This window comes from Mus musculus, chromosome 16 (assembly GCF_000001635.26).
Source record: "Mus musculus strain C57BL/6J chromosome 16, GRCm38.p6 C57BL/6J".
NCBI lineage: Eukaryota > Metazoa > Chordata > Mammalia > Rodentia > Muridae > Mus > Mus musculus.
Window position 1 is genome coordinate 8,391,053 of NC_000082.6, and position 13,632 is coordinate 8,404,684.

The window sequence follows — 13,632 nt, forward strand, 5'->3', positions numbered from 1 at the left end:
ATTATCACTATGACTCATCTAGCCCAGAGATAGTCTATAAATCAGAAAAATGTCAACTCGGAGTGAAATATGAGCCTCCAGATATCAGGGTACAGAGATTTGCTGGGCTCTCTCTCTCTCTCTCTCTCTCTCTCTCTCTCTCTCTCTCTCTCTCTCTCTTCTCTTTGCAATCTTTGCTGAAAGACATTTGAAGTGAAGTTAATAATTGAAATGTAATGAAGAACTGCAGTTTAGGGTCCATAGCACAATCATAATTGCCAGTTTATTACTTTTTTAATATATTTGCCAAGTATTAATAATATTGAAATAATGCAAGAAGATCATGGGGAATAAATGAAATACATCATCTGTCAAGGAAAAGGGATTTCCAAACAGTAGGCACCGCATTTATGAGCCCGGTGATGAACACAGCATTGCCCTGAATCCTTCAGCATGGGAGACACCTGGAAGTTTGGGTCTTGAAAATTTCTCATACAATCAGATAGAGGAAGGTAGAGAAGATTTGCCAAGTGCCAAGTTCCAGATCTAGAAATGGCTTCTAATAAAAAGTCCCAGGCTCTTTGCCCAAGACCTTTCTGTTTTAAGTCTTCTTTGTCCTCACAGTAAAATAAAAGACAGATGCTACATGATGGCACACACCTCTAGCGAAACCACTGGAGAGGCCTAAGAGGATCACGAGTTCAAGGCCAGCCCGAGCTATATAGTATGACCATTTCTCAAAAGTAAATAGATGGAATAAAAGGGGTGCAAAAAGATAAGAATGTGGAGGGAATCAAAGTGGGTCCTAAGCTTCTATTCATATTCATATTCATTATTCTTCTTCCTTAGGGACCAAATGTTCTGAAAGGACTTCACAGAATCTGTGTATCTGCTTCTCTGTGTTGGTGTGTGTGTGTGTGTGTGTGTGTGTGTGTGTGTGTGTGTGTGTGTTGGTGTGTGTGTGTGTGTGTGTGTGTTGGTGTGTGTGTGTGTGTGTGTGTGTGTGTGTGTGTGTGTGTGTGTGTTGGTGTGTGTGTGTGTGTGTTGGTGTGTGTGTGTGTGTTCAGTGGGGGTTGGGGGGGGAGAGAGAGACTTACCCAGTCCTGTCCTCTGCTCAAGGAACATTGACCAAGATGAAGGTGCTTCATTTTCATATCTCAACATCAGGGAGCCATGCATGCAATGGGGAAAGTGGTAGTAAGATTGATGACAGGACAGGAGTCTAGAGTGTGTCACATTCACATGGACACTGAGTTCCCACTGTCTGGAGTGTGTCCCATTCACAGGAACCCTGAGTTCCCACTGTCTGGAGTGTATCACATTCACAGGGACCCTTAATTCCCACTGTCTGGTGTCACATTCACGTGGACCCTGAGTTCCTACTGTCTGGAGTGTCACATTCACATGGTCCCTGCAGCCCCACTGTGTGGAGTGTGTCACATTCACAGGGACCCTGAGTTCCCACTGTCTGGAGTGTGTCACATTCACATGGACCCTGCAGCCCCACTGTGTGGAGTGTGTCACATTCACAGAGACCCTGCAACCCCACTATGTGGAGTGTGTCACATTCACAGGGACCCCGAGTTCCGAGTTCCCACTGGCAAAGCTTCTTGTGCTCCTTTCCCTTCACGCACTTTCCTTCTTGCTCAATGCCACATCTTAAGCACATGTGATGTAGCTAAGGAAGGTCAAGTAAGATGTGGAGCTGGAGCCAGGGCATGGACATCATCCTTGCCCATGGCCTGCAATACCTGCTCCAGCTGGTAGTTAAAGGCAGAGCAGAAGTGGTGAGCATCATAATGACCAGCGCCTGGATATAACTGGTGCTGATGTCTTCATAAACACCCTTCCATACAGACACAGAGCCCACACAGGAGAGACTCTATCTGACATCAACGCTGACACCATGTCCAGCAGACTGACTCTGGTTTGTCTTACTGAATATTGAGAAGTTCTTTCAAGGACTGCAGAGCCTAACAGAATGGTTCTATTGGGTTGATTTCCTGTTAGTCATTCACAGATGTCAAAACTCTATCCCAAAGTAGCTACCAAAAAGAAAAAGAAAGCTTTCCTTGTGCTGCTATGATGGCACAATTGCCAAGACAGGCTAAGGGTAAAAGGCAAAAGGAAGGGCTAGGATGCTGTATATCATTCTTATTTCTGATGGACATTGGGAGTAAGAAAGAGAGGGATGGAGGGGAACGAGAGAAAGGAAAGAGGGAAGGGAAGTGCCAGCAAGACTGGAGGATATGTAACACAGCTGCTCTGCAAGTGTTCTAGTTTGCTTTCTGTTGCTGTGATAAATACTGTGGCCAAAAGCAACTTAGGAGGGGGTTTATTTTAGCTAACAGGTAGAATGCATCTCCAGAAAAGCCAGGGTGGGACTCAAAGCAAGGACCTGAAGGCAAGAGCTGAGGCAGAACCCATAGAGGAAGGAATTCTGCTTACTTGCTTGCTCTCTCTGACTCAACCTCAGCTGGCTTTCCTATACAAGCCAGGACCACCTGCCTAAGGGTGGCACAGCCCATAGTGGGCAGAGCCCTCACCATAATCAGCAATGGAGAAAATGCCCACAGGTATGCCCCCAGGCCAGGCTTATCAAAGTAACTCTTCCACTGAGGTTTCTTGCCCCTACTCTTCTTCCCTGGTGTGTCAAGTTGACAACCAAGACTAGTCATCACAGAAGGGAAACCCAAAGAACTGATGTGTGACTGCAGGAAAACCCAGTGAGTAGGGATGGACAGCTGGAGAAGCTGCACTGTCTATGCCACTGCACCTGAGGACATTTGAGTCACACGACTGGATTAACATAGGCAAAATGTGTGCGTGTGCTTGGATACTCACGCACACACGTACCAGACTAGGTTGCTGGAGTGAAGCCTTTGGTTTGATCCACAACCTCATAAACTGGACATGGTAGGTAGCACATGCTAGCAACGTTATCACTGAGGAGGTAGAGTCAGGGGGATCTACCATGGATCAGAATTCCAAGGCCATCTTTGGTTCTGTACTAAGTAAGAGACCACCCTGAGCTACAAGAGACTATCCCAAAAAATGAGTGTGTATGTATTGTGTTCTTTTTGCATGATTCATTGTGTTTGTATGTATATATGTGTATAGTTTTATTGAAGTATGAGAACTGAGGTTACAAATTCCATAATTTATTAACATATATGTTTCTCTCTTTAAAATTAGCTCATCACATGTCCTCCATTCCCAACTTAATAGCTGGTGTCTGAAGAAGAGCATTGTAGACATTTATCAAATAACTTGATGACTCGATAAATAAACAGATTCTTTTGCTACAATATTATATTCATGAGTTGCATTCTTCATGGTCTCTTCCATTTCTTTTTCCAATCTAGGTTTTCTGTTACAATCTAAATATCACAAGAGCACATCATAGTCTCTATTGTGCATGGTGGCAAATAGACTTTTGTCTATAGTCTCCCTTGGAGACTATATTAGATGGGGTTCTCTAGAGGACCAGAACACATAGAACGGACTTAAAGTACAAGAGGGATCTATTACATTGGCTTACATAATAGGGGCTGGGCAACCTAACAAAGGCTGTCTACGTGCTGGAGAAGCTTACAGCCTGGTAACTGCTCAGTCCATGAGGCTGGATGGCTCAGCAGCCCAATCAGGTGCTAAAGGCCTGAAGAATTCCTGGAGACCTGCTAGTCTTCAGTCCACATTGGAAGGCTGAAGAAGCTGGAGTTCATCAGCAAGGATGACAATAGCAGCAGCAGCAGAATACATGGACTCACCAATAAAAAGGGAAGGTAGGCAGGCAAACACCATTGGTTTTTCAAACTGGAATCTCTTTATATCTGGGCCAAAGAAGGTATAGCACTGCCTGAGAGAGGGTCTTCTTCCCTCAATATTCTCCGGGGATGCCCCCACAGATATGCCCAGAGGTCTGGCTATTAATTGATATCAGATTCAATCTAGTTCTCAGTCAAAATTAACCATCACTGGAAGACTCCATTCAAGCCCCTTCACCCATCTGAACCACCATTCCAGGGCAGATATGCTAGACTCAGGACTAAGTCATCCCTTCTGGAAGGAGCTGTGGAATGGCAGGATTGGAGGAGATGCAGATGCAAATCTGGTAAGAAGCCAGGGACCCTGGACAGATGTTCCACCAAGTGTGACCAGGTTGAGATAGAAGATGCTCTAAGGACATGGTCAGCAGGTCTTGTGTGGGGCCTCTGTGGCCATCACCTCTGTCTCACCAGCAGCTGCAAGACATATTTGGGGTTGTAGAGTGGGAGAGCTAAAGATAAATGGTGAACTTTACAAATAGGGCTAAGACTACAGCCTTCAGATACAACCCCAAATAGGGTTACAAACATCTAGTAAAGAGAAGATGGGAATGGCCAGGTACATCTCCAGAGAATCTGGATGTGCAAGCACACATCCATCATCTCAACAGCCAGGAGGATGGGGGGATAATTAAGCATCTAAGACCAATCTGCCATAGCAGGCTCAAATCCAACCTGTGCTATGTGAGACACTGTCTCAAATAAAAAAGGAGGAGGAGGAGGAGGAGGAGGAGGAGGAGGAGGAGGAGGAGGAGGAGGAGGAGGAGGAGAGAGATGGTTTAGCTGTCAGTGAGTTTCAGTCAAGGAAGAGGTTCAAGATAACCTGGAAATGACCTTTCAAAACAGTTCTTCCCTCTGTTATAAGACAGAGTCACAGTCTTTCATCCCGCATCTTAATTGTATTTGACATTTCAGGATGTAATTAATGGTGTTGGCTCTGATAATGTTTTAAAATATAAATTTAAAATGTAGCAAACAAGTGAGAATCGGCAGTCTGTTTTAGTGAAAATTTCCCTTGGATCATGGATCAGAAAGAGCCCTGTGTGGGTCACAGTATCCTTTTCCTCCCTATGTGGGAAGATGGTCTAACACAGGGAATGGGAGTCTGCAGGACTTTAGGAAGCAGACTTATTCTGCAGTGGAATGGACCACTGTGGAGTCTGCTTTGTTGCTTTCTTCTGAGCATTTGCAAGAGGTGCTTCACCCATGCCCTGGGTAGAAACAAATCAATTCTGGTCTGTTTGTTTGGTACAGAACTCAAGAAGATGGGTATTTTGATACAGACCTGTAATCACAGACCTTGTGGTCATAAACCTGGACCACATAGCAAGCCCCATCTCAAAAGAAAAATTCCAAAGGCTGGAGACATAACCTCGTAGGTAGAGAGAGCTTGCCTGGCACACACAAAGCCCAGCTTCAGTCTTCCACATTACACAAGCAGGCCATGGTAGACTGTACCTGTAACCCCGGTCCTACAGAAGTGGCTGCAGCAGGATCAGAAGTTTAGGGTCATCTTTATCTATGTGGAGAGGTCGAGACCAGCTTGGGCTACATAAGACCCTGTCTCAAAAAAAAAAAAAAAAAAGAGGAAAAAAGAAAAGAAAAGAAATCTAAGAAAGCTATGGTATCCCTTGGTGATCCAACTGCAAGGTGACAGGGAGTATGCTGGGGTTTTAGCCGCATGAGCCAGGCAAGAGATGTTTCCTCAAGTGCCATTTCTAGTCCCTCTCTTTACTATTTATTTTGAGACAGGGTCTTGCTAAGTTGCCCAGACTTGTCACAAATTCACTCTAAGCTCCAGACCTTGGACAGAGCAAGGAACTTCTTACGTATTTACTGTCTCAAATACATAAGAAGAAATGGGGAGGGGAGGAGCAGGAAGAGGCGGTGAGAGGCTTGCTTAAACCACCAGGCAATGTTTCTATTTTATTTTTACATAGTTCACAATAATTATACACATTTATGGGTTGTGGTGTGAATGTGCCGGGTTGATGTACACAGTGTGAATGATCAAACTGGAGTAAGTCGCGTTTTATTTCTCTGTATTTACTGAAAGTTTCCGACTCCTGTTTTCTGGTTGCTTATATAATCTATATGACAAACCTCAGCTATCCTGGCCCCTCTGTGCTGTAGAACATTATCATCTCAGGTCCTTGTAAATCCCACGTCTGCTCCTCTGACACCAGCTTAGAAAATGTCCATCCGCAGTCTGAGATTCACATAGGACTGGGTTCACTCCTGTAAGCCAGCGTGAAAAGTGTTCAATATGAAAGAATTCCCCGGGGGGGCAGCACTGAAGATGGATATTCCTTCTTCAGAGTCTTCTTAAGCTGGTTCCGAGTGGGGTAGGGGAGTGTGGTGGGTAATATTGGTTGTCAATGTCACAGGATCGAGAATGCTCCTGGAGATAAACCTCTGTGCACATCTGTGACGGTTTGCCTATTGGAATGAGACGTCTCCCCCTAAACACTGGCAGCATAGCTCCCTGGCTCAGGATCTTAGTGAGCTGAACAACAGCATTTACTGCTGTCTGCTTCCTGACTGTGGGTGCAACTACCTCACAGTCCTGCTGCGGTCCCTGCTGTGATGGCCAGGATCCCGCCAACTGTAAGCCGTAGAAACTCACTCTCTTTTCAACGGCTTCTTGCCGTGTGTTTGGTCACAGCATTTAGACAGTAGGGAGATGACAGGGTATGAAGTGCACTCTGTGCATGCAAGATGGTCTCTCAGAAGCACAGAAGTACTAGAGTCTTGGAGGGGGGGCAAGGGAGGTGGGGAAATTGAGCCTGGAGTTGTAGATGCTGTAAGGTCCTAGGAAACCTCACTCTGGAATCACTGTCGGTTTCAACCCCTCGGTCCTTGCAGCTCTTCCCTGAATCCTCCCTCTGCACCAGAGAATCACAAGCTTTGTCTTCTGAGGGCAGATTGGAATGCCAGAATGTATGGAGATTAATCACAGAATAATACAAACTGCTGCTTATCATTGCTCGTATAGTTGACATAATTACCCTACAGGCAACAGGGAAAGGTTGTACTGCAGCAACTCCCAGCCAGGAGGAAAAGTGGTGTTGCTGATAACACAAAAGAGAGAAGAATGGTGAACACAGCCCTTTGAAAACTTTTAATTAATTTTCACCCTTGCAGCATAATTGGTGTCAGCTCAAACTTCAGCGTTTCCGGATCCCTTAGCCCTGTTGCAAAGAAATTTCGGACCAGCATGGGCCCTGGTCAGTGGTGAGGAAGGGGCAATAGAGTGGGTATTTTTGCATCATTAAACATACAGCTTAGGCTGTGTCACTTATCCATTAAAAATTCTCCCGGAGTTCCCCATTGCCTGCACTACAGAACTCAGAGACTCGGACCTTTGGGTGTCATTAGACTCATGCAAGGGCTGCCTTGCCTCATGTATTGGTTAACTGTCTTGGTGTGAACAAGTATCTGAGAGAAGGAAAGGAGGATTACAAGTCCATCACAGTAGGGAAGGCCTGAGAGGACGCTGATCTTCAGTCTATAAAACTATAAAACCTCCAGGCCTGCCCTCAGTAAAGCTCTCCTTCCACAGAGGCTACAACTCCTAGAGGCTGCACAAGCTGCCAGAACACCACCACCGTCAGGGACCAGATGTTCTACACATTGGCCCATGGCCATCTCACGTTCAAGCCACACCTTACCATCTTGCCTAATGTCTCTCCTCCACCCTGCACCAGATGTAATGGATTTTCAGCCATTTCTCCGATGCACTATCCTCCCTAAAACTATGCATTTGGGAGGTTGCCAGTCCTTCCTTCCCTTCCTGACCCTTCACCTCCAACCTCCACCCACTCAGATGACATCACTCTTTATATTTTTTATTAGATATTTTTTATTTACATTTCAAATGCTATCCCCTTTCCCATTTCCCCTCCAAAATTCCCCAATCCCCTCCCCCCTCCCCCTGCTCCCCAAACCCCACTCCCATTCCTGGCCCTGGCATCCCCCTATACTGGGGCATAGAACCTTCACAGGACCTAGGTCCTCTCCTCCTATTGATGACCAACAAGGCCAACCTCTGCTACATATGCAGCTAGAGCCACAAGTCCCACCATGTGTTTTCTTTGATTGGTGGTTTAATCCCAAGGAGCTCTGGGAGTCCTGGTTGGTTCATATTGAAGTTCCTCCTAGACATCACTCTTTAAATATAATTATCCAGCTGCCAGCTCCTCCCCAAAGCCTTCCCTCACTCGTTATAGACAAGGTTCCTGCCTTGGGCTCTCCAAGCTTTGCCATTTCTCCTCTATCTCAGAACATACCTGACTATTGCACACAGCTGTAGGTCTCCTTTACCTCTGGTGCAATCTTATTGGTAACTGTAGCCCAGCATCTACAGTGTGTCCATGATAGAGTATGTGCCTTAGAATATACTACATAGATATGAATCTGACACCTTGTTGATGTCAATTGTGTAGGAGCCTATAGTATAAACCTTTATTTTAAATCCTTTATCTTTCTTAGTGAATCACCCTAATTCTTCAGTCAAAGTGAAATATGTAACCCAATATGTGTAGACTACCAGGAAGTTTCAAGCTAAAATCGCATATTGCCAAAATTTTGTATAAGTACTAGCCTGGGGGTGGTTATGCTTGTTAGTGAGTTTCTTTTTGCCTCGATTTATTTGTTGTCGATGTTTTCTAGTTCCAGTTTTCTGATCCTCTCTGCTTACATTATCTGCCCTCACTGCTCAAGCTACTTTAAATACAAGGGCATGTTTCACCTTGCAGTTCACAGGGAACACAGCACTCAGATAAATCGAAAGTATGAGCAGCAGACAAGACCTGAACAAATATCTATCTGCTGAGTGCCAACTCTGAGCCTGGTGTTACAGTGAGACAAGATGGAAGCAGCCTCAAGCTGCTGTTACTCCAGCACTGTGGGTTTCACACCATGAAACCATCAAAATAAACTCCTTCTCCATTTTCTGAGTCTCATGACACAGGGATAAGAAAAGTAATGAAGATGGGATAGCATTCGAGTGGGTCTTCATGGATATGTACAAGTTCACCAAAAAAAAAAAAAAAAAAAAAAACCATGCTGAACTCCAAAGATGCTGAGTGATCTATATCAAAAGGACAGGTGTGAATAGTAGGTCTGTGGATGATTGACATGTTGAGACAAGGACCAATCCCAAGATGCACCAGGGCGGATTTCCCCCACCAGGCCACTGTCCGCTTCCTCTTACATAAGGGGACCTCTTTCCAACTCTCAGAAGTTCCGTGGCAGCTGGTTCAGTGCCAACTGACTGAGAAAACACATCACGGCAAAAGTTATGGGAAGTTCAACGATGCGTTTAAATTAATTTGTACTTTTTTTCAACCCAATCTAGTCTACAGACATTTGAAAAATAGCTTCCCCTGGAAACATCCACTGTTCTCTGAGATGTGAATAAAATATGAGTGTGTCTCTCCTGCACCATTACTTTGATCCCCAGCATCTTAGGGTGGTTTGGTTTGGTTTGGTTTGGTTTGGTTTGGTTTGGTTTGGTTTGGTTTGGCTCTTTTCCCTCTCACTCCAGCATCTTCTGTGATCCTCAGCATGGAAATGTAGCCTTGGCAACACGTATCCCAGATGGGCTCCGAGAGCCCCTCTCTCTTAAGTCCATGTTCCTTCATCCTTCTTTGGTTCCTCGTTTCACCTTTTCCTTTCTCCATGTCCTCCACTGATAACCCACTAGGGTCCAGTTTCATCTCGGCATGTTCATCTAGTCTGACGGTGCTCAGGTTTCGCTGCGTATGGGATCACCCAGCGTGTCAGCTGAAGCACTGGCTCCTTAGAACGTCTCTTGAAGTGTCTCATTCAGCAGGTCTTTCTAATGTGGAGCCTGAGAACTCGCATTTATGATGAGTTCCCCTGTCATTCTGAAACTTCTTCTCCAGAGACCAAATTTTGATACTGACCACCCTGCATTATCCTGCTCAATCCTGTTTTATGTCACTTTGCCAATGCCTTCGTGGGCTTCCGGTATAGTTTTCGCCCTCCTTAGAATTTTCCTTGTTTTGTTTTAGATTTTGGTTTTAGTGATACAGTCCAGGCTGACATCAAACTCACTATGTAACCAAGGATGACCAAGTGCTAGACATCCCTCGAAGCAGCCCACAGCCACACCCTCCCCTCTCCTGCTCCACTGGATCTGGGAGAATTTGTATAGGCCACTGGAGCTGACCTGCAAAGAGCTCTCGACCCAGGCTAGCATGAACACACTCTGATGTTTAAACATGTAAAATCTACATGTTTAATATCTGGAGACCCAGTCCTCAGAACGTGCCCCTGTCCGAGGCAGTGCATGACTGCGCTTCACTGGGTCTTTGTGCCTCTCTTGTTTTCCTGTGTGTTTTCCTGTGTTTTTTCCTGTGTGTATCCCCACGTCTCATTCTCCCTCTCCCCCCTCCTCGCAAACACTCCATGTGCTCCCAGCTCCCAGGGGATCCTCACTTGTAAATATTTGGAGAGGCTCAGACTGTTGTTCGAGCAAGGCTGGGAAGGATGGTGACTCTGCTCTGATATCCACGGAGGCCTAATATCCCGCCCCAGCTGTTGGATATCAGACATCTAGGAAACAACAAATAAAAATCACCAGAGAACCAGCAATGACTGTAGATCACCCCCACCCCCATTACCCATTAAACCCAGGCTGTGGCCCCTGGGAGTAGAAATCTGTATGGATGGTGCTGAAGAGCTTCCATGTCACCACTGAAGAGCTTCCCAAAGCAGCCCCCACCACAGTCTGGGCTCCTGGCAGTCAGGAAATAGTCTCTCCCTGCATGAGAAGGCTCAGGGCCCCTCATTGTGCCTGAGTTTTGCCTCTAATGAGGAAGTCATTGGCAACACTAAACCCAGGCAGGCAGGGCATTTATCCATCTCTGACCTCTGACCCTGGGAGGCTCCCCCTCCCCTGCGGCAGGGCCCAGTGAGCCCAGGACCATCTGCTTCTTGTGTTGTGTCTCCTAGCAAAATGGCCACCATTCTTCAGCACATCTACCGTGCCAGCTTGCAAGAGTCCCTCTAGATCCTGCTTGCTGACTGCTGACATTCTCTTACAGAAGGACGTGCATAAGAAGGGTCAGCGGATTTTTACCAGAGATTCTAACCACTCCTCCAAGGGTGTAATTCTGCCCTAGTTGTCCAGAGCAAAACCATCGTCTGTGCTGGGTGAAGACTTTCCAGTGAAGCTGTTTTAGGGTCACCCCTGCTCCTGTCAAGAGCTCTTCACTCATGCTCTGTAAATAAGCCAGTGAACGAGCATTCCATAAGTGACTAGTGAGTGACTAAGTGACACACAGTCACACCGAGCATCCTCATCCTCGCTCAGGCCAGGCGAGTGACTGGCTTCTCCTGTGGTGCACCCACACCAAGGCGGGCTCCCAATGGCTCCTTCCTCTCCCCCTTCTCCTTGATCCATAGGAACCTCTTCCTGGCTGCAGAGCACACCTGATCCCAGCACATGGGGACCCGCTCTCTGATTTCTCCACAGATCTCCTACACCCACTCCTCCCTGCCATTCACTCTCTACAGGGCAGACCAAGGAACCTTAAAACCACCATGCTCCCCTGCTAAGAACAAAAAGGAGATGGCCACAGCTGGGCTCCTTCTTAGAGCATTCATTCCACAAAGCTGGAGAGATGGCTCAGCAGTTATGAGGACTGGCTGCTCTTCCAGATGATGTGGGTTTGATTCCCAGCTCCCATATGGAGGCATATGGAGGCTCACAACCACTTGTAACTACAGTCCCCATCCCCAGAGATCCAAGATTCCCTTTTCCGGCCTCTGCAGACACCAGGTACGCATGTGCTGAACAGACATACCTGCAGGCAAAATACTCATACACATAGAATAAAATAACAACAACAACAATAATAATAATAATGCAATAATAATAGTTAAACAATAATAATAGTAATGTTTTCATCTAAATTTTGTTTTAAATTGTCCCTAGAGGCATTGTAGATGTGCCTGCTGTGTTACATGTGCATCAGTAGGTGGCAGAAAAGAGACAGGCTATGTCTTCATTCACTGTTCTGATGTATGAACATCTGAATGATTGATTGATTGATTAGTAGCCTAACACTCCCTGAAAAAAAAGCGAGCCTGAGACAAGAAGTCTGGCACACAAGGGTCCACACAGGGAGGTAGCCTGAGATGACCACCAGACCAGCCCTGTGCAAGCCAGCCCTGTGCAAGCCCTGTGAGCTCCCAGGGCAGGGACCGAGCTGGAGAATAGAAGAACCTCACTTAATACAGCAGGCCCCAGGTGAGAGTGAGCCCAAGACAGATAATGGGGTCACACGGGCAGGTCTGAGTGAGAAGTGAGCCTGAAATGACCTCCAGACTGGCGCCGTGGGGCCCCAACTGGGAGCTAGCCTGAGATGACCACAAGTCAGGCACCGCACAGGCCCGAGGAAGCAGACCACACCTGAGATGACCACACCCACAGTGGGCATAGCACTCCTAAGATACTTCAGACACTCAGATCCCAGACACCATCAAGAGGAACAAGTGGACAAGAAATGGAAGAGAAATGTAGGGTTATGGATCCTGAGTCCAGTCCACCACAGGGCACAACAGCTCAGCGAGGCAGGGTGCAGGAAGTGAACCTCGCTTACCCCACACATTAGCCAGGCAGGTGCTGGGCCATAGTGAAGCCCCGGGACACCGTTCTGGGGCTAGAGAAGCACACTCTGAGGCAAGGGACAGCCAGAGCTGGCTTGGGGGCCCCCAAGCCCAGGGAGCCGGGGCCATCTGGTTCTCGGGCTCTTGGACACCCAGGAGCCACTGGAAGCTGCAGAAGACCTGAGAACAGAATCTGGGCTGACCGGCTGGATCTGGCCCAGGGTCAGCGGGGAAATGGGAAAGCTCCGGCTGGTCCCATGGGGAGAGTCCTTGGCTTGACGGTGGACTTGGCCTGAGCTTGGCTTGGTGGTCATGGCTGGAAGGCCTTCTAAGGGAGACTAGACTGCGGCTCTCTAGGTGAAGACCTTCTCCATTGCTCCCCACGGCAAAAAGAGGCAGTCCATGGTTTTAAGGCATTTATTGTCATGGTGGAAAGTGGGTGTGTAAAACCATACCCCACTTCTCAAGGCCAGCCTGAGGTTAAATACCTTTTGCAGGGAGGAGTGTCTGGGAGAGAAAGCTTATTGGCTAAGCCCTCCAGGTCTTTAGGTTCCTCAATAAAATGGAGATCTGTCTTGAGCCTACATGACCTGTGGTTATGTCCTCTACTTGTGGAGGGGCTTGAGGCATTTCCCTCACATGACTGATGGCCACAAATCTATGGGGAGCTGCAGCTAGTGACAGGGACCTAGTGCTTGAGAGCGGGCAAAGCTCCCACGGTCCCCTCAGGGTCTCCCAGGCTTCTAGCCTTAGCTCAACCAGGGACCACAGAGAAAGGTAAACAGAAGGATGTATGTACAATGAGGAGAGGCAGAACAGGAGCCTGGAGGGTAGAGAGGGACAGCGTGAAGTTAATAGCCAGAGATGCCACCTAAGACCATGGTGGCATCCTGGCCTGTGCTGCCACTGGAGGCCACATCTGGGTCCATGGCCTTACAGCAGCAGGGGTCTGTTACCACCAAAGGCCAGGCAGACACCTCTGGTCTGGTCTGGTCTGCCACCAGAGAGCTTATTAATGTCTGAGGGCTTTGCAGAACTGTCCCCACCCCTCACCTGGACATTGTGGGAGAGCTAGCCCTGGGAACAGGAGAGCTGACCGCGCCCTCAGTACTTAAGGTGAGCGACTGCACATTGCAGGAGCCACAGGTAAGCCAGCCTCAGGAGTATAAACATGGGAGACCTGACC

At 47.3% G+C, this 13,632-nt stretch overlaps 1 non-coding gene across 1 annotated transcript; it reads left to right on the forward strand.

The window, feature by feature from the left end:
* Nucleotides 1-11,761: 11,761 nt before the first annotated feature.
* Gm24579 lies at nt 11,762-11,893 on the forward strand. Its single transcript, XR_003952015.1, has one exon. It is a non-coding gene; the product is annotated as a small nucleolar RNA SNORA17 (small nucleolar RNA).
* Nucleotides 11,894-13,632: the final 1,739 nt, after the last annotated feature.